The sequence below is a fragment of the Chiloscyllium plagiosum genome, chromosome 10 (assembly GCF_004010195.1).
Source record: "Chiloscyllium plagiosum isolate BGI_BamShark_2017 chromosome 10, ASM401019v2, whole genome shotgun sequence".
Classification (NCBI taxonomy): Eukaryota; Metazoa; Chordata; class Chondrichthyes; order Orectolobiformes; family Hemiscylliidae; genus Chiloscyllium; species Chiloscyllium plagiosum.
In genome coordinates, this window is record NC_057719.1 from 85,155,631 (window position 1) to 85,172,747 (window position 17,117).

The 17,117-nt window shown below is 38.5% G+C and overlaps 1 protein-coding gene across 3 annotated transcripts in view; it reads right to left on the reverse strand.

Moving 5' to 3' along the window:
• The window catches only part of LOC122553844 (regulator of microtubule dynamics protein 3-like), a 266,228-nt gene that overhangs the window by 195,934 nt on the left and 53,177 nt on the right, over nucleotides 1-17,117 (reverse strand). The gene's annotated exons all lie outside the window — the stretch shown is intronic.

Below are 17,117 nucleotides of genomic sequence, written 5' to 3' on the forward strand. Positions count from 1 at the left end.
TTAGGTAGGTTTACTTCTAGTAATTTTAGTATGCCTTCCTTTCCTATATCATAATTCACATTGTAATAATACTCCCAGTGATTGCTGATTTGTACATCTTCAAGAGATCATTTTTTGTTGATTCTTTTCAAGACTGGAAAGCTTGAATTTTTTTTTTCCTAACACCAAGATTTCAATTGCCTACCTACTTTCCTTCAAAAGCTGTCAATCATTGTTCTCTCTCAGATCATTTATTTAAATCTGTAAACGTTAAGAAAATGTGCACAGCAAGATTGAAACTGCATTAAAGCTGGATATGTAGTGTAGTGGTGGAGGAAATCAATTAGCATGGCTGTTGTTAAAAATTGAATTGGACTGGTGGAATGAGAAATAGATGAAAAACTGAAAGCAGCTAAATATTTGAATCCAGAGAGAAGGATCAACCAATCTGATTGCCAAATGATCCTAAAACCACTCCATGGGATTTTGCAGTCCAAAAGTTCTAGTTTCTTCTTGCTCTAGAACGACAGAAGCAAGTGTTCTTTTGCTGGAATTACATGATGGTGGATAGGAAGTCCTCCACGACAACATAGGGGCAGCACGGTGGCTCAGTGGTTAGCACTGCTGCCTCACAGCACCAGGGACCCAGGTTCAATTCCTGCCTCGGGTAACTGTCGGTGTGGAGTTTGCACATTCTCCTTGTGTCTGCGTGGGTTTACTCTGGGTGGTCCGGTTTCCTCCCACAGTCCAAAGGAATGCAGGTTAGATGAATTGGTCATGCTAAATTGCCCACAGTGTAGGTGCATTCGTTAGGGGTAAATACAGGGTAGAGGAATGGGTGTGGTTGGTTTGCTCTTCAGACGGTTGGTGTGGACTTGGGCCAAAGGGCCTGTTCTCATACTGTAGGGAATCTACTCTAAATCAAACTGAAGCATAACCTCCATATTTCTTAGGTGAATCTATTTTGTGTGGTGATAATAGTTTATATTATCTCTTCTGTTTCTTTTTCCACCATTGTTTCTTGAGCTCTTTATAGACAAATAGTAAAAGGAAATCCACGATGGAGGACGGGAAAAATTTCTGGCTGTAACAGCTGCTCCTTTTTCTGAGGTATTTTTGGTGCTGGATGTGATTTCCTCTAATTCCAGGAGCAGCAATTACTGTTTTTTATGCTGTTGCATTGTTTTGGAACTTCATGAATGAAGAAGAGTAAACTCAGTTTCACAAATAAACGATAGGCTGCATAATAGAATAACGTATCTTATTACTTAGGCTCGTTTCTTGAAAATTTCTCAACTACTTCTGACTTTTTTGTTTAAAGTATCTAGGTTCCACGATTTCAGTTTATGTAACGTCATTGCTGAGCTTCTGTTCTAGCATAAAATCTCCCCAGGGCAGCATTCTAGTTAAACAGGCGAGGTTGAAACATGAGCTTTACATAATAAATTATTCCTTTTAAAAGGAAATATACATTGTGGCAATTCAGAGTCTCTCAGTAAGCCACTATTTAAAACATCCCAGAGGTGTTGCCTATCAATGAGCAAAGGAATTAGGTTCAGTTTCTTTCTGAGCAGTCAGAAAAACTAAATTTCTTTAACCAGTTCCAGCATTATCCTCACAGTTATATTTTCTCCACAAATATGCGAGAACATTATTTTCCAATTTTCACATGCACACTATGTGAATGTCTCATCCACACGAAAACAAATAAAATTTAGTGCAACTACGATTAGAGATGTGAATGTGTGGCTCAAATTTGAACGTGTGTCCAAATTTATGCGATAATGGCACTATTACTGGAGGAAGTGGGATCTACACTGTATGGATGGTCGACATCTGAATCAAATATTGAGACTGGCATTATAGTAATTTGCAAAACTAGGCAAGTAGAGGGCTTCAGACTAATTTTTCTTTTAAAAAGGTATGAATGATCAAGCTTGGGTGGATGCAGCAAATTAAAGGATAGATTCAAGGCTGGAATCAATATATTAATAAAGGAAACGAAGGTCAGAGAATGCAGGAAGGGGCAGGGGTAAAAGAAGACCTAAGCATACTCCAAAAGTCATGGCTAGATGTTACAAAGTCGAAGCTTAATGCATGGCATTTATAAAGTAAATGAACTGATAATAGACATTCAAGTGAATATGATCCACAGCCAGTACACAGATATGATTGTAGGATGCTGAAAATGTGTTGCTGGAAAAGCGCAGCAGGTCAGGCAGCATCCAGGGAACAGGAGAATCGACGTTTCGGGCATAAGCCCTTCTTCAGGAATGAGGAAAGTTTGTCCAGCAGGCTAAGATAAAAGGTAGGGAGGAGGGACTTGGGGGAGGGGTGTCGGAAATGTGATAGGTTAGACTTGCCCTTCAATGCTGGTTCACTCGGCCCATCGTGTCTGTGTTAGTTTCTTTGAAAGTTATCACACAAATCATGATTACATTGAAACGTGGAATATACTTGATGGGCTATGCACACTCGAGAGTGTGGTGTGGGAAAAGCACAGCCGATCAGGCAGCATCCGAGAAGCAGGAGAATCGACGTTTCAATCATAAGCCCTTCAGGAATCAGCCCTATGCACCCTGTAGATGGCCCTCAGATCTTTGTACAGCCTCCCCTCAGCCTTCTTAGGTCGAAGGAAAACAAGTCTCTGTTCGCAGCTGAGCTAGAACTCCGGCCCAGTCAACATCCTGGTCAATCACTTCTACAATCTCTCGAGTGCAATCACATCCTTCCTATGAGTACATGGAACATTCCTTGTTCCAGTCCTGTTCTGGCCTCCATCCACAACTCTTTCTCAGGTATATCAATGACATTATCAGTGCTGCTTCCTTCTCTTGTCTGGAATTGGACAACTTTATAAATTTTGCTTCCAATTTTCACTCTGCTCTCAACTTCACCTGATCCATCTCTGATTCCTGCCTTCCATTCCTTGACATCTCTGTTTCCATTTCTAGGGATAGACTGGTCACCAAATCCATTACAATCTCATCGGCTCCCCTTGAGTAGACATCCTCACATCCCATTTCCTGTAATGGAATTGAATTTGCTTTATTGTCACTTGCCTTGAATGAGTGCTTACGGCACTGTCTTACATATAAGATACTTAAATATTTGGTATAAAAGAATAATAAATAAAAATCTGGCATAATAAAAAGTTTTTAAAATGTACTTGAAATACAGTATACTTCACCATAGTCCATGCCAGCATCTAACCTCCACACTGCACTGGGCCAAGTGTCCAAACCATGCTGGGCTTCAAAACTCGAGGCTTCGCCTCCAGTCTGCAAGGACCTCTCCTCACCGTGCTGGCCTCTGGTCTGGGACTCGCTCCCCCATTCTTCTCTGGCTAAGTTTAAGAGTTTAAAAGTTTGAAAAAGAAATTCCAAAAGAGAAACAGAACAGGTGGACCTCCAGCTGGAGTGTCCTACCCTATTGCCATCTTGCCAGTCCTGTAAAATCTCTCTTTCATTCTCTCAGTTCCTCTATTGGATGTGTTCTGACGCCTTCCTAACCTGCAATCTTCTTCCCGACCTCTCCGCCCCCACCCCAGTCTGACCTATCATCCTCACCTTGACCTCTTTCCACCTATCACATTTCTGACGCCCCTCCCCCAAGTCCCTCCTCCCTACCTTTTATCTTAGCCTGCTGGACAAACGTTCCTCATTCCTGAAGAAGGGCTTATGCCCGAAACGTCGATTCTCCTGTTCCCTGGATGCTGCCTGACCTGCTGCGCTTTTCCAGCAACACATTTTCAGCTGTGATCTCCAGCATCTGCAGACCACTTTCTCCTCTATGATTGTAGGATGACAAGGATTAGGTTATGAATGTTAAACAGTAGATAATATTAAAACAGAATAAGAAGCTTAGTAAAGGTTAAGGGACAGCACTGGTGCAATTGTTCCAGATGACCTTGATTCAAGTGATCAGAATGTAGAATCAGTTTGGTTGTAGATGAGGATTAGTAGATGAAGTAAATTGCTAGTATGAGTTATCTACAGTACCTATAATGTTGGACAAAGTATGCAAAAAGAAACATTAGAACCTTGTAATAAAGGGACAGCAATAATCATGGATGATTTTAATCCACTTTTAAACTGGAAAAACCATAGTGGCAAAAATAGTCTGGATAATAAATTCATAGAATGCTTGTGTGATAGTTTCTTGGTTTCTAGAACTCACCAAATAGCAAGTTATGTAAGACTTGGTACCGCATAATGAGATAAGATTAATTCATGAGCTTAAGGTACATTTAGGCAGCAGTGACTATGAAATTACTAAATGTTACGTGCAGTTTGCAAGTGAATGCTCTAAACTTAAATCAAGGTATTTACGTGCATCAAAGCTGAGCAAGCTGAAGTGAAATGGGTTTATTAGGCTAGGAGATGGAGAAGCAGAGGTAGACATTGAAGGAGTCATTTCAGAATACTTTGAATCCTCTGGTTAATGAGAGAAGTTAAAGAAAGCATTGCATTAAGACTAAACAAATAACTGCACAAAAATAAATAAATGGAAGGTCAGTATATAAAAAATGCCAAAGAATGAGTAAAAGGTTAATCAGGCAAAAGAAGTTAAAAGTATGAGACAAAACCAGATAGAAATGTTTAAAATAGATGAACAGGCATCTTAAAAAAATAAAATGATTGAGAGTGGGGAGTTAATAGTAGATAATAAGGCAGTGACAGATGAAATGAACGATATTTTGCTCTGTCTTTGCTATGAGAATATTTTTTTAAAAAGCTATAAAACATCAAGTGGTAGGGGTGAACTCAGTGAAATTACAGAGATTGAATAAATTGATTACAAGGTGACAAGTCCCTTGATGAAAGATGTGCTAAATTCTTTTTAAAAAGGTGGCTATGAGGTACTAAATACATTGATGTTAATTTTTCAAAACTTCTTCATTCTGGAAAAGTTTTAATGAAAATGGAAAGTAGCAAATGTAAACCTTCTATTCAAGGAGGGTAGCAAGCAGAAAACAGAAAACTAAAACCTAGTTAGCTTGATAGCTGCCACTGGGAAGATATTAGGAGTTCATCATTGAGGTGGTTATAGCTGGGACTCAAATATTCAAGGTAATCAAAAAATTTAGCATGGATTTGTGAACGGGAAAACACATTAAACCAATTTATTGGAGTTCTTTGTAGGAGTGACGTGTTGAGGGTAAGGAAGAGCCTGCTAATGTACTGCATTTGGATTCTCAGAAAGAATTTGACAAAGTGTCACATAAAAACTTATTGTGCAAAATATGAGCATGAAGTGTGGGTAGTAATCGATAAGGACGAATGGATGGAAGATTGGCTGGCTGTACGAAAACAGAATATGCAGAAATGGATATTTTTGATTGCCAAGATATGATGGTTCAGTCTTGCAGGGGCCTGTTTTGGGGCTTCAGGTTTTTCCAATTTATATCAATGACTTAGATGAGCAGAGCAAAGATGTAAAGTAACTAAATTTTCAGAAAACAAATATTTCATACACAATCTTTATGTCATGAAGACGACTTGAGGAAGTTGCAGACTCATATAGATAGATTGACTGACTTGACAAAAATCTAGCAGGTGGACTCTACTATGGAAAAATGCAAAATTGTTCACTTTGGAAAGAAGTGTAAAAAAGCACATTATTATCTAAATGAAGAATGATTGCAGAATTCTGGGTGCGGAGGAATGTAGATGTTCTGGTGCACAAATGACAAAAGCTTAATATGCAAATCAAGCAAATAATTAAGAAAACTAAGGAATGCTGAGAGGAATTGTGATGTTATGCTTCAGTTCTGCAGTTGCTGAGACTACATCAGAATACTATTTACAAGTCTGGTCTCCTTATTTAAGGAAGGATGCAAATACATCAGAGTGGGTTCAGAGGAGGTTTACTAGACTTACACCTGGAATGAATTGGTCATATGAAGAAAGGTTAGACAGGCTGGGCTTGCTTTCCCTGCAGTTTAGAAGATAGATAATTTGATAGATTTTGAACATTCTAGAAAGGATCGGAATGGGAATGGATTTGGAAATTAATGTTTCCTCTTATGAATAAGACAAGATCCAGGGAGCAGTGTTTTAAAATTAGGGGTCACCCTTTTAGGACAGAGATATAATCAATTTATTTCTCCGTGGATTGCATGACTTTGGAACTCTTTACCACAGGTAGTGAAGGCAGGGTCATGGAATAACTTTAAGGCCGAGGCAGATAAATTTTTATATAACCAAGGAAATCAAAGTTTATCAGATGTTAATGGGAATGTAGAATTTCAAACACAACAGATCGCGATCTTGTTGAATGATGAGAAAACCAAAGGAGTTTAATCAACTAGACAAAAGTGAGGATTTCAGATGCTGGAGATTAGAGTCAAGGGTGTGGTGCTGGACAAGCACAGCAGGTCAGGCAGCATCCGAGGAGCAGGAATATCGACATTTTGGGCAAAAGCCCTTCATCAGGAATATTCTGTTCCGAATTCATGTTTGCATATGAAACTCTAAGGATTAGCATATGTTTGTCAGCAGTTAACTTTCACTCCGAAATAACATTCATATAATTAAACAATTTTTTGGCAATAATAAACTGAAGTAAAGCAGCTCCAAAAGAGATACAACATCAGATACTAGAATTCATGAAGCTTTAAATAAATTATAATATTATAGTAACCCTAATAGAGTCATAGAGATGTACAGCATGGAAACAGACCCTTCGGTTCAACTCGTCCATGCCGACCAGATATCCCATACAAATCTAGTCCCACCTGCCAGCACCCGGCCCATATCCCTCCAAACCCTTCCTATTCATATACCCATCCAATTGCCTCTAAAATGTTGCAATTGTACCAGCCTCCACCACATCCTCTGGCGGCTCATTCCATACACATACCACCCTCTGCGTGAAAACCTTTCAAGTTTCACAACATCTTTCCGATTGGAAGGAGACCAGAATTGCATGCAATATTCCAACAGTGACCTAACCATTGTCCTGTACAGCCGCAACATAACCTCTCAACTCCTGTACTCAATACTCTGACTAATAAAGGAAATGATTATAGATGAATCCAAGTATGGACCAAAGTTATCCAAGGACAGAACAGGAACCAACCTTAATATTTTTTCCACAGTTCCAATTGTCTCCCTTTAAATCTCATGGTCTGATGGCAGTGTTGCAAGCTTGGGTATGACATTTCACAGGCAGCAATCATCCAGTGCCTGGTTGAGCCAGTATTTCTTCATCGCGAGTCCGATATCCTGGCAGGATATCAGATCCTAGCAGCCATTCCAGAGCAGTTCTGCACTATGCCATCCCAATGTCTTTATTAGAGATTCCTAAACTACTTATGCAGTGCTCTCCTTCAGATTTCTGCCTGATGCATGCTCCATATTGTGGCAATGATTTTCACCATACCCAGTAAAGATGAATTCTTAGTTCAATTAGATAGGATTACATTTCTTATTTGTCTTCCAACTGGCTTTATTTGTTCCTCAGGAATTAACATCCACAACTTTATGTTTCAATTGCTGAGCTTTCAAATATTGAGCAACATAACTTGCTCTGACATCAGTTATACAGTTGTAGAAGCCAAAGTTTGCTGATGAGGATGTGGTTTGCAGTGTTATCCAATACTTTATAGCTTTGAAACACAATTCATGTGTCTTTGTATCTCAGATAAACATGCCTCCTATTCCCCATTCCACGCATCAGTTTGAAAACTTTGCATCTGCACAAATCACTTCCAACAAGATAAACGGGAATGAGTGCCTGGCAGCTCCTCTTACAGCTTGACCTTTTTAAAGACACTCTCACTGTGGCCATCATCATTCAGTATAGACTTTGACACTAATTTGATACTAATATCTTTTTGTGACTTGTTTTATACCAGAGAAATTATCTATACCTACCAGGGAGCTTCCAAAAACTTTTGATTAATTGGCAGAGGAAAAAGCATACTGGATATATAAAAACAAAACTGCAGATGCTGAAAATCTGAAACAAACTGCTGAAGAAACTCAATAGGTCTGGCAGCATCTGTGGAGAGGAAAGTGAAGTCAACATTTCAGGTCCAAAGATCCTTTATAGGTCTGTTCTGAAGAATGATTTGGAGAACACAGGAGGCTAACACCTTCAACATATTGTCTAGCTAACACCCATTGTTACAGTTAACCGGAGAATACAACTTTTAAAAAAAAGTTTTGTGATTTACACATGAAAGAAGTGAAACTATCATAGTATTCTAACAGATGAAAGCCTCAACAAACAATTAAAGGTATTATTCAATGTATAATTTCAGTTACATCATACTGCAAACTTTTTTGCTATAAATTCTGTGCTGACAATTGTGCCCTCCATAACCACCTGATGGCATAGTGCATGAAGGAGCGGCGCTCCGAAAGCTAGTGTGCTTCCAATTATACCTGTTGGACTATAACCTGGTGTTGTGTGATTTTTAAAACTTTGTTCTGAAGGAGTGTTACTGAACCTCAAATGTTGACTCTGCTTTCTCTCCATAGATGCTGCCAAACCTATTGAATTTTTTGAGCAATTTTTGTTTTTATACTAGGCTTCTGTACCATATTAGGAGAACATATGGGTAGCAGTCCAGAAAATGCAATAACTCAGTTCTCATTTTGGCATAGTACTATTATCACATATTTCTTTATTAACAGATACATATAATGTGCTATTCACTACACTAAAAGCTTCACTTCAAATAAACAGACTCAAAGATTAGTATACATGAGACTGATGTTGCACATTAAAATGCAAAATCAAACAATCAATAGCATTTTCTGCTCTAGCCACTGCCATTTCTAGAGTAGATGTGATGTGAAACTAGTTATAATGGCTAAGAGATTTACTGCACATTAAAAGCATTCTAATCCTAGACGTGTTGAGGAATTTCTGAATCCAGTATTAACATTGGACACAGCCTCAGCACAGCACTATCTAAACGGCAGTGCTGTGATAGTTTCTCTCGTCTGTTTGAGCCATCCTGAAAGATTTTCTTAGTTTAGTGCCTATAGCCTACCAGAAATAAGACATGCTGATTCAAAACCCAAATTTTAATCACAGCAAGATATGCAAATCTTATGTAGAAAAAATATTTTCAACTTATTAATTGTTATCTGTACTGTTCACCTACGTCACAAGAGAGTTTTAATGTATTTTAATGATGTAATTTCAATGTTAGCAACAGAAAATAATTTACAGAATATTACAGGAAAGTTGCATATACAGCCTTTTGTAAAACCAAACTGCATGTAAATCAGTATCGATGCCAATGCGTGAAGCGTAAGTCGTCCATGGATTTAAGTCCCTCAAGAAACTTCAGCACATCTAGTTTTAATACTACAGTGCAAGATTTGGAGATTGCTGCGCAGTCAGAGATGCTCTATAAGGTAGAACATTAAAATGAAGCCCCATTTGTCTTCTCAGGTGGACATAATAGATAACATGGCATTGACAATATCTTTGCGAGATTGTTGATTGCATGAAAACAGTTATTAGGTTGAAGGTAAGTAAAACCCTACCCCCCCAAGTTCTTGTTTTCATAATTTAACAAAGCAACTAAATTGCTCACTAAACAAATCAGTCTCAACCACAAACAAAAATTACACCGTTGCTAAACATAGTGGATGCAAACTCAAATATGTGACTTTGCAATGAAACAGTGTAATGAAAGAAACATGATAAACATCTATATGAAAGGAAATGAGATTACCTTTCTTCTCATATCTAGCATTCACAAGAGTTGAAAATTCTACTGAAGGCCAGAACAAAATGTTAATGAAAAGTTTCAATCTACTGGTAACAGGTATTGCATGCAGTAGGTGTAGTGAGCAATTCTTGACACCAGATGATGCCAAAATATTTACATAGTGCACTGGTGGCACCTAGTGACAGTAATAAAGTACAACCAAAACTTGGTATAAATAAATAAAAACTGCAAACACTCGGAATCTGAAATTATAAATTCAAAATGATGGAAATACACAGCCAGTCAATTAGCATATGAAAATACTCAAGGCGGGTACATGTTTTGAAGCCACAAAAATGCTAGACAATTCAGATCCACAATATTGTGGTTAGAACCAAAGTTTATGACACAGGAGGTCATTCAACCCATCATGGTATCTTCTTTGAAAGGACCCAGAAAGCCATTTTGTTGTATTCAATTGCTGCAAAGAAGCACAGTAAGAATTGCACCAGAGAGATGATTCAGGGTTAACTGAGGTATTGGATTAAAATACAGCAAAGGCACATTGTGCCCAATCAACCCTACAAATGCTCCTCTCACATCTGAAGACTTGTGTCAAAATTGAGAGAGCTGTCCCACAGACTTTTCCTGCAATATCCTGACATATTTGCTGAATCCTAACTTCCAACTAATAGTTCAGGCTTCCCAATCACCATCCCTGGGTAATTCCTGGATCACTGATGGGTCAAATCCATTGGAGAGGACTACAGTGGTAGAGAATGCACCTCGGAATTTTCAACATTGATTCAAAAGCCCATGAAGTGGCACAGCTTCAGTTCAAATATGGGCAAGGAAACAGCCTGCCAATTATTATTTACGAGCCTCTTTAATTACATTTATAAAAATAGGAATGGACGATATGGTCCAAAGTTGCTCTGCTATTCAACACATCACAGTTAATCTTCTGCACCAATCGCACTTTCCTGCCCATTACCCACATCCAATTCCATGAAATAACAAAAGTCTGTCTCTCTGAACTGCTATCTGGTACATAAAGATGAGAAGGGGTGAACTGGCTGTCCTCTGTTCAGCTTTCTTGTTTGCTCACAAAACATTATTTTTACAGCATGAGGCTGTACTACTACCTAATTAGTCAATTTTATTTAAATTAGACCCCATCACAAGCCTTTCTTGAGTTAAAATAAGAGCAAATTTATTACTTGCTAAAAGTATTCCAGGTAACTTTATTTTCAGCATAGTTTTACGCTTGAAAATTAATTTTGTCAGTCAATGAAGCTCATTTCACCATAAACCTTGCCTTCTCATGTCCTGTGGTTTTAACTAGAAATGCTTTTGAATGTTTCTACTCCAAATTTCAGTTACTGGGCATGAATAAACTCATTGGCATGAGTGATGTAATAGGTATTCAGATTTTCTGAAGAAGAATCGCTGGAAACTGGATAGTTTGACACTGAGGTGTTTTCGTAGTCTCTAAACAATTTTGAACTTCTATCCTAACACTGGTTTCCTACCATAAAGCAGTTACACCAAGTACTGTTGCTCCAAAACCCTTGCTGGATTCTGGAATTTACTTGGCTCACTTACGTGTGAATGTATGCATTATGCTTCTGAAACACTTCAAATACATGCTTCTCAAGGTGAGGCCAGTGGATGGAAGCTGTTTTCGTGGCACATTTGATCTTGCATTACTTTTTTAGGGCATATTCATTTTCATTTTCTCAAACAATGAATTCTTTCGCTGCTGCAGTTATTTGATGAGTTAGCAAATGTTAATGCTTTTAATGTAAAACTAACTTCATATATCTTTTCTCCCCCCCAAAACAGGAGAACCCATTTTCTGTTTGTTGGTCGCCATGCACCAACATTCTGCTTTGCATGCATGTGCTTTAACTCCTAGACATCTTCATAAAATTGTAGCCCATATTATCTATTCACTCCCAACGATGGACAAACCTTTTAGGAGTTTAATCCTAAACATGGATTTTTAAGCTGAAAAATTCAGACCAACTCCCAAGACATATGTAACCTTAAACATGATTTTATTAGATGATAAAATGAGGGGCTGACATATAAGCTGAGTATAGGCCTAAACATGAATTATGATGCTGAGAAAATAAAACAGACTGGTCTTAAACATTGAGTTGACTTCTATACCATAATCTATGGTGATCAGAGGAGGAGACTCAGAATAGGAATGTTCACAATGACAGTACCTAGCAGGGTAAAAAAGAGGAGGCTGAAACAGTTGCAACTATTTTCATTTAGAAGCATTTAATGGCTGACCAATCTGCAACTTCTCCAAGATGTGGTACAAGTCTTTATCCAGCATGCCTCAATTCGTGTGATGCAAAGGATGTGTGTCTTGACAACCTCATGGCTAGAGAATGTAGCAATGATGACATGTGTCCCAGAACTAGCAGTGCTTTTAGCCAAGCTGTTCCAGTACAGTTACCACACTGGCAACTACCCAATGAAGTAAATGGGAAGTAGGACAAGTGCAATCTAGCAAACTACCAGAATTAATGGACTATGTTATTGACAAATCTATCAAGAAGTGTGCACTCAAAAATCTGCTTAGTGATGCTCAATTTGGGTTCTGTCAAACCCAATTAGCTCCAGAACGCAGTCCAACTTTGGTTTAGAATTGTCAAAAGAACTGATTCCAAAAAAAAGTGTTGTGTGTGACTGCTCTTGACATCTAGAGAGCATTTAATTGAATGTCAAGGTCTAATAATTTGAAGTCACAGAAAACACAAGAAATATTCTCCACTGGCTGGAGTTATATCTAGCACAATGGAAGATGGTCACGGTTGACTATGTTCAGGGTACAGCTTCAGCTGTTCATTGGACCTACCCTCCAAAAGAAGTTGAAAAGATGATTAGTATGTTAATTCTATTCACAATTTTGCAGACAATGAAGAAGTCCATGCATGCATCGAGACTTGGACAATATCCAAGCTTGGGCAAATAAATAATTTCTATGCCATACAAGTGTCAAGCAATGAAAATCTCAAACAAGTAAATCTAACCAACCCCCATTATAATCAATGGCATGACTAGTGTGGAATTACCTGTTGTCAGCTTTTTGGGGGGGCGGTTACCATTAACCAGAATTTAACTGGATCAACCATGTAAATAGCGTGGCTATTACTACAGGCTGGTTGTGAGTGACTTATCTATTGACTCCTAAACACCTTTCTATACCTACAGTGTACATATTATGAGTGCGGGTTTGAATATCCAATACTTGGCTGGATAGGTCAGTTTTCAACATGATTCAAGAAACACAACACAGCACAGAACAAAGCTTGATCAGATATCCACCCACCACCGGTAGGGTTCATTCTCTCAACACCTGCTTCAAGACACACAACACCTCAGCAGTTTGTGATGCCAACAAGATACACTTAAGAAACTGACTCAAGTTTCTCCGGCAGCATCCCCAAAACTTATAACTTCTACCACCTAGGATGATGAGCAGAAGCAGGATGAACACAGCCACTTTCAAGAGCTCCTCCAAGCCACACATTATCCAGTCTTGGAATAATTTTATTTCTTCCAAATGGGTCAAAGTACCTTCACTACACAGACCGCAATAGTTTAAGAAAGTGACTTTCTACCTTTTAAAGGGCAATTGAAATGGGTATTGACTGCTGTTCTTGTCAGTGATACCTAACAGCCCATGAATGAATTCAAGAAAAGTTAAAAGTGAAAAGTATAAGATAAGATACCTCAATAGGGCTGAACAAGTCCTGGTTCAAGTTCCATCTGCTCCAGTGTGTAATAACATCACTGAACAGGCTGATTAGGAAAAAAAAAGGACCAGGGAGGTTCGAGGTAAAAAGGTCAAAAGAGAATATAGCAGGCTTCCATCATCGGACAGTTAATGGGCAAACTTGGTTTTGGTCAGCTGTAACACTATGAAAATTGAATCCTTTTGTATGTTGCATGTAGCAATTAAAAAAACTTTTCTGGTAATATGAAAATTGATGAAAAAAATTGGGAAATAGCCCATACAGCTGAAAAGTGAGTCTAAAAAGTTGGCAAAAAAGAAATTACTGCAGTACAATACCCAACATCACAAAAGTGGCCAAAAAGCATTATAGCTATGTTTTTGGTAAACCAAGTGAGTTTCAGCAGGCTGCTTCCTTTTTGCTCGAGAACTGACCTCCTTTGCTCAGAACAAAACTTGGCAACAAACTATATATCTGAATTTTAATTCTGGAAATAACCTGCACAGAGTCACAGAGGAGAAATCACTGCACTTGCCAACAAACATGGTCAAGAATAGCAAACAGCAGACTTGGGGATTGATGGGAAATGAGTAAGCAATAAAGTGTGCAGCAACTCTGCCAAATAGTTTTTTTTAATTTTTCAATAAACTTGGACTCTGATAACATCATGTTCTTTTTATTTTAGTATCAAACATGAACAAACAAATCATTCTAACTCCTATCATATATGAAGTCCGATGTTCTCTGCCACAACCCTTTTTTCTGCGTTTGAACTGACAAACAAGATTTAAAACTAATCAAATTTCAAAACTGGAAAAAGAATGACAAAACATATGCAATTAAAATATTATGAAACATATAGATTGGAATCACCGGTAAGTATGATAACCTCCAATATCTATTGTGGTAGTCATTAAAGTAAAAGCCATAGGTCAATTAAATAAGGCAAACCATGAGAAAAATTGGACCTGAAATTCAGATAAAATGTTCAGCTACATTCAAAATTGAACAGTTAAAGAATTGAAAATGGCACTGCTTTTCTGATATATATGCACATATAACAGAAAACTGGACTGACACAAAACACAGTATTGCAAGTACAGGTAATCAGAATTAGTTGTGTTCAGTTGTAGATAAATCTTAAATCTCATAAAATAGACCGAGGGGGTGGCAATGATAATGTAATCTGAGGGACACGGGTTTGAATCCAACTACAGCAGATTAAGAACTTTGAATTCATAAAAAATTAGGAGTTAAACGCTAACTCCATGAAAACATGTCAAATGTCACAAAAATCAAAAGTACTTTAGGGAAGGAAATCTGCCATACTTACTGGAATCCTACAATCTTTGGCTCTTAAAAGGCCCACTGAAATGGCCAAACAAACCATGCAAGGGTATCAAACCATGCCACAGTCTAATGAATTTGACCAAGGTGCATGAAATAACAATGACAAATCCAGTCCTGTTGACCCTGTAAGATCCTCCTCAGAAATATCTGGTTGCTTGTGTGAAAATTTGGAGAGCTGCCCCACAAACTAATCAAGGAGTTTAGTCTAGCAATAAAATGATATTATACCTTACAGGCCCATCATCATCGCAAGTGTGGTGGCACAGCGGTGGGGTTACCCTGGGGATGCTCAACATTGACTCTGGACTCCATGACATCTCATGATGTGTCAAAAACAGCTAAGAAAACTTCTTGCTAGTTACCACCTACTGCTCCTCTTCAGATGACTAACCAGTGTTTCTCCATGTTGAACACCACTGTCCAGGGCACAGTATGTTCTCAAGATCAGGGACTTCAATATCATTACCAAAAATGGCTCAGTGGCACCACGAGACCAAGCTGGTCAAGTCCTAAAAGAGACAGTTGTGATTGTGAGGGAATCAACAATTGGCAAAAATCCACTTAACCTTGTCCTCACCAGTCTACGTATCCCAGATTTGGATATACTCCACTTGTCTGGATGGGCGCAACTCCAACAAAACTCAAGAAACCTGACAACATTCAGAACAAAGCAGCCCACTTGACTGGCCACTCCTGCATCACCCTAAACAGTCACTCCTTCGCTGTCATGCAGTGGCAGCAGTGTGCAAAATCCACAAGATGTACTGCAATGACTTGCCCAGGTTCTTTCGACAGCACATTCAAACCCATGCATGGGAATCCCACCACCTGCAATTACCCTTCACGCCACGCAACATTGAAACTTGGAACCATATCACTGTTTACTCACCGTTTCTGGGTCAACATTCTGGAACTCTTTTTTAAACAGTACTGTATACGTACCTAGTCCCCGAGAACTGCACCAGTTCAAGGAGGTAACTCACTGACATCTTGTCAAGTTCTAGCCAACAATGCCCAAATTCCATGAAATAATTATATGTAACTGATAGAAAACAAATAGTCACAGCTTTCAGTATGTATCCCAGTGTATTCTCAGTAATTTTGTTTTTTTAAAAAAAACAGAATGCTTATAATTCAGAGCTGGCGTCTTACAAATGAATAGTGTCTCTATAGAGCATTTCAGAGAATGACCAGCAATGAGTCTGAGCTGAACTTATCTTTCCAGCTGTTAGTTCCAAATGTCAGCTTTTTAAAAACTGTGACAAAGTGACTCAAAGATGTATTTCTTTCTATATTTGTATTCCTTTTGTAATTAATTAAATGGAATAAGACAGGGAGGAATGAAGAGTATATCATTTATACCATCTTATCCTACTGGAGATCAATTTTTCAAAAATACACATTTATGCTAGATGAAACCATTAATTGAATTATCCAAAGAATTAATAGTTGTATTGAATAAAACTCTTGCAATAAATCAACGCAAATACTCTATAAACTAGTAGGAAAACCAACTGTTGTCAACCAGTTCGTGCCCATAAGAGAAACTTGCTATACACAGGAATTGGAATCTGGCACATTGTCATCAGGAAGTGACTTCATGAAACTGTGGTGCTGAATGAAATCTAAACCATAGATTATACTGGATCTTCTGCAAAAACTGCACAAATGTAGCTGTGTTGTAAATTAGCACAGATCCACATATTAGAGCTTGATCCATGAATGTTGAAGCACCATTAAATGGATGCAAGTTTGTTCAGTGAACTGGAAGGTTCTTTTACAGATGTTTTGTTACCATACTACGTAACATCATCAGTGAGCCCCCAGTGAACCACTGGTGTTAGTGACATGCTTTCTATTTGTGTGTTTAGGTTTCCTTGGGTTGGAGACTCCATTACCCGTAATGATGTCATTTCCGGTTATTTTTCTCCAAGGGTGGTAAACGGGGTCAAAGTCAATGAGTGTGTTGATAGAGTTCTGGCTGGAATACCATGCTTCTAGGAATTCTCGTGCATGTCTCTGTTTGGCTTGTCCTAGGATGGATGTGTTGTCCCAGTCGAAGTGATATCCTTCCTTATCCACATGTAAGGATACTAGTAAGAGTGGGTCATGTCTTTTAGTGGCTATTTGATGTTCATGTATCCTGGTGGCTAGTTTCTGCCTGTTTGTCCAGCGTATTCAAAAAAGAATGGGTACCCAATGAACACAGTCCGCCGATTTCTCAGCAACAAACACAAACAAGCAGAGAAAATACATCCAGAAACCCTAGCCACTCTCCCCAGCATCAAAGACATCTCAAAAATGACTGCCAGACGACTCAGACCTCTTGGCATTATGGTAGCCCACAAACCGACCAA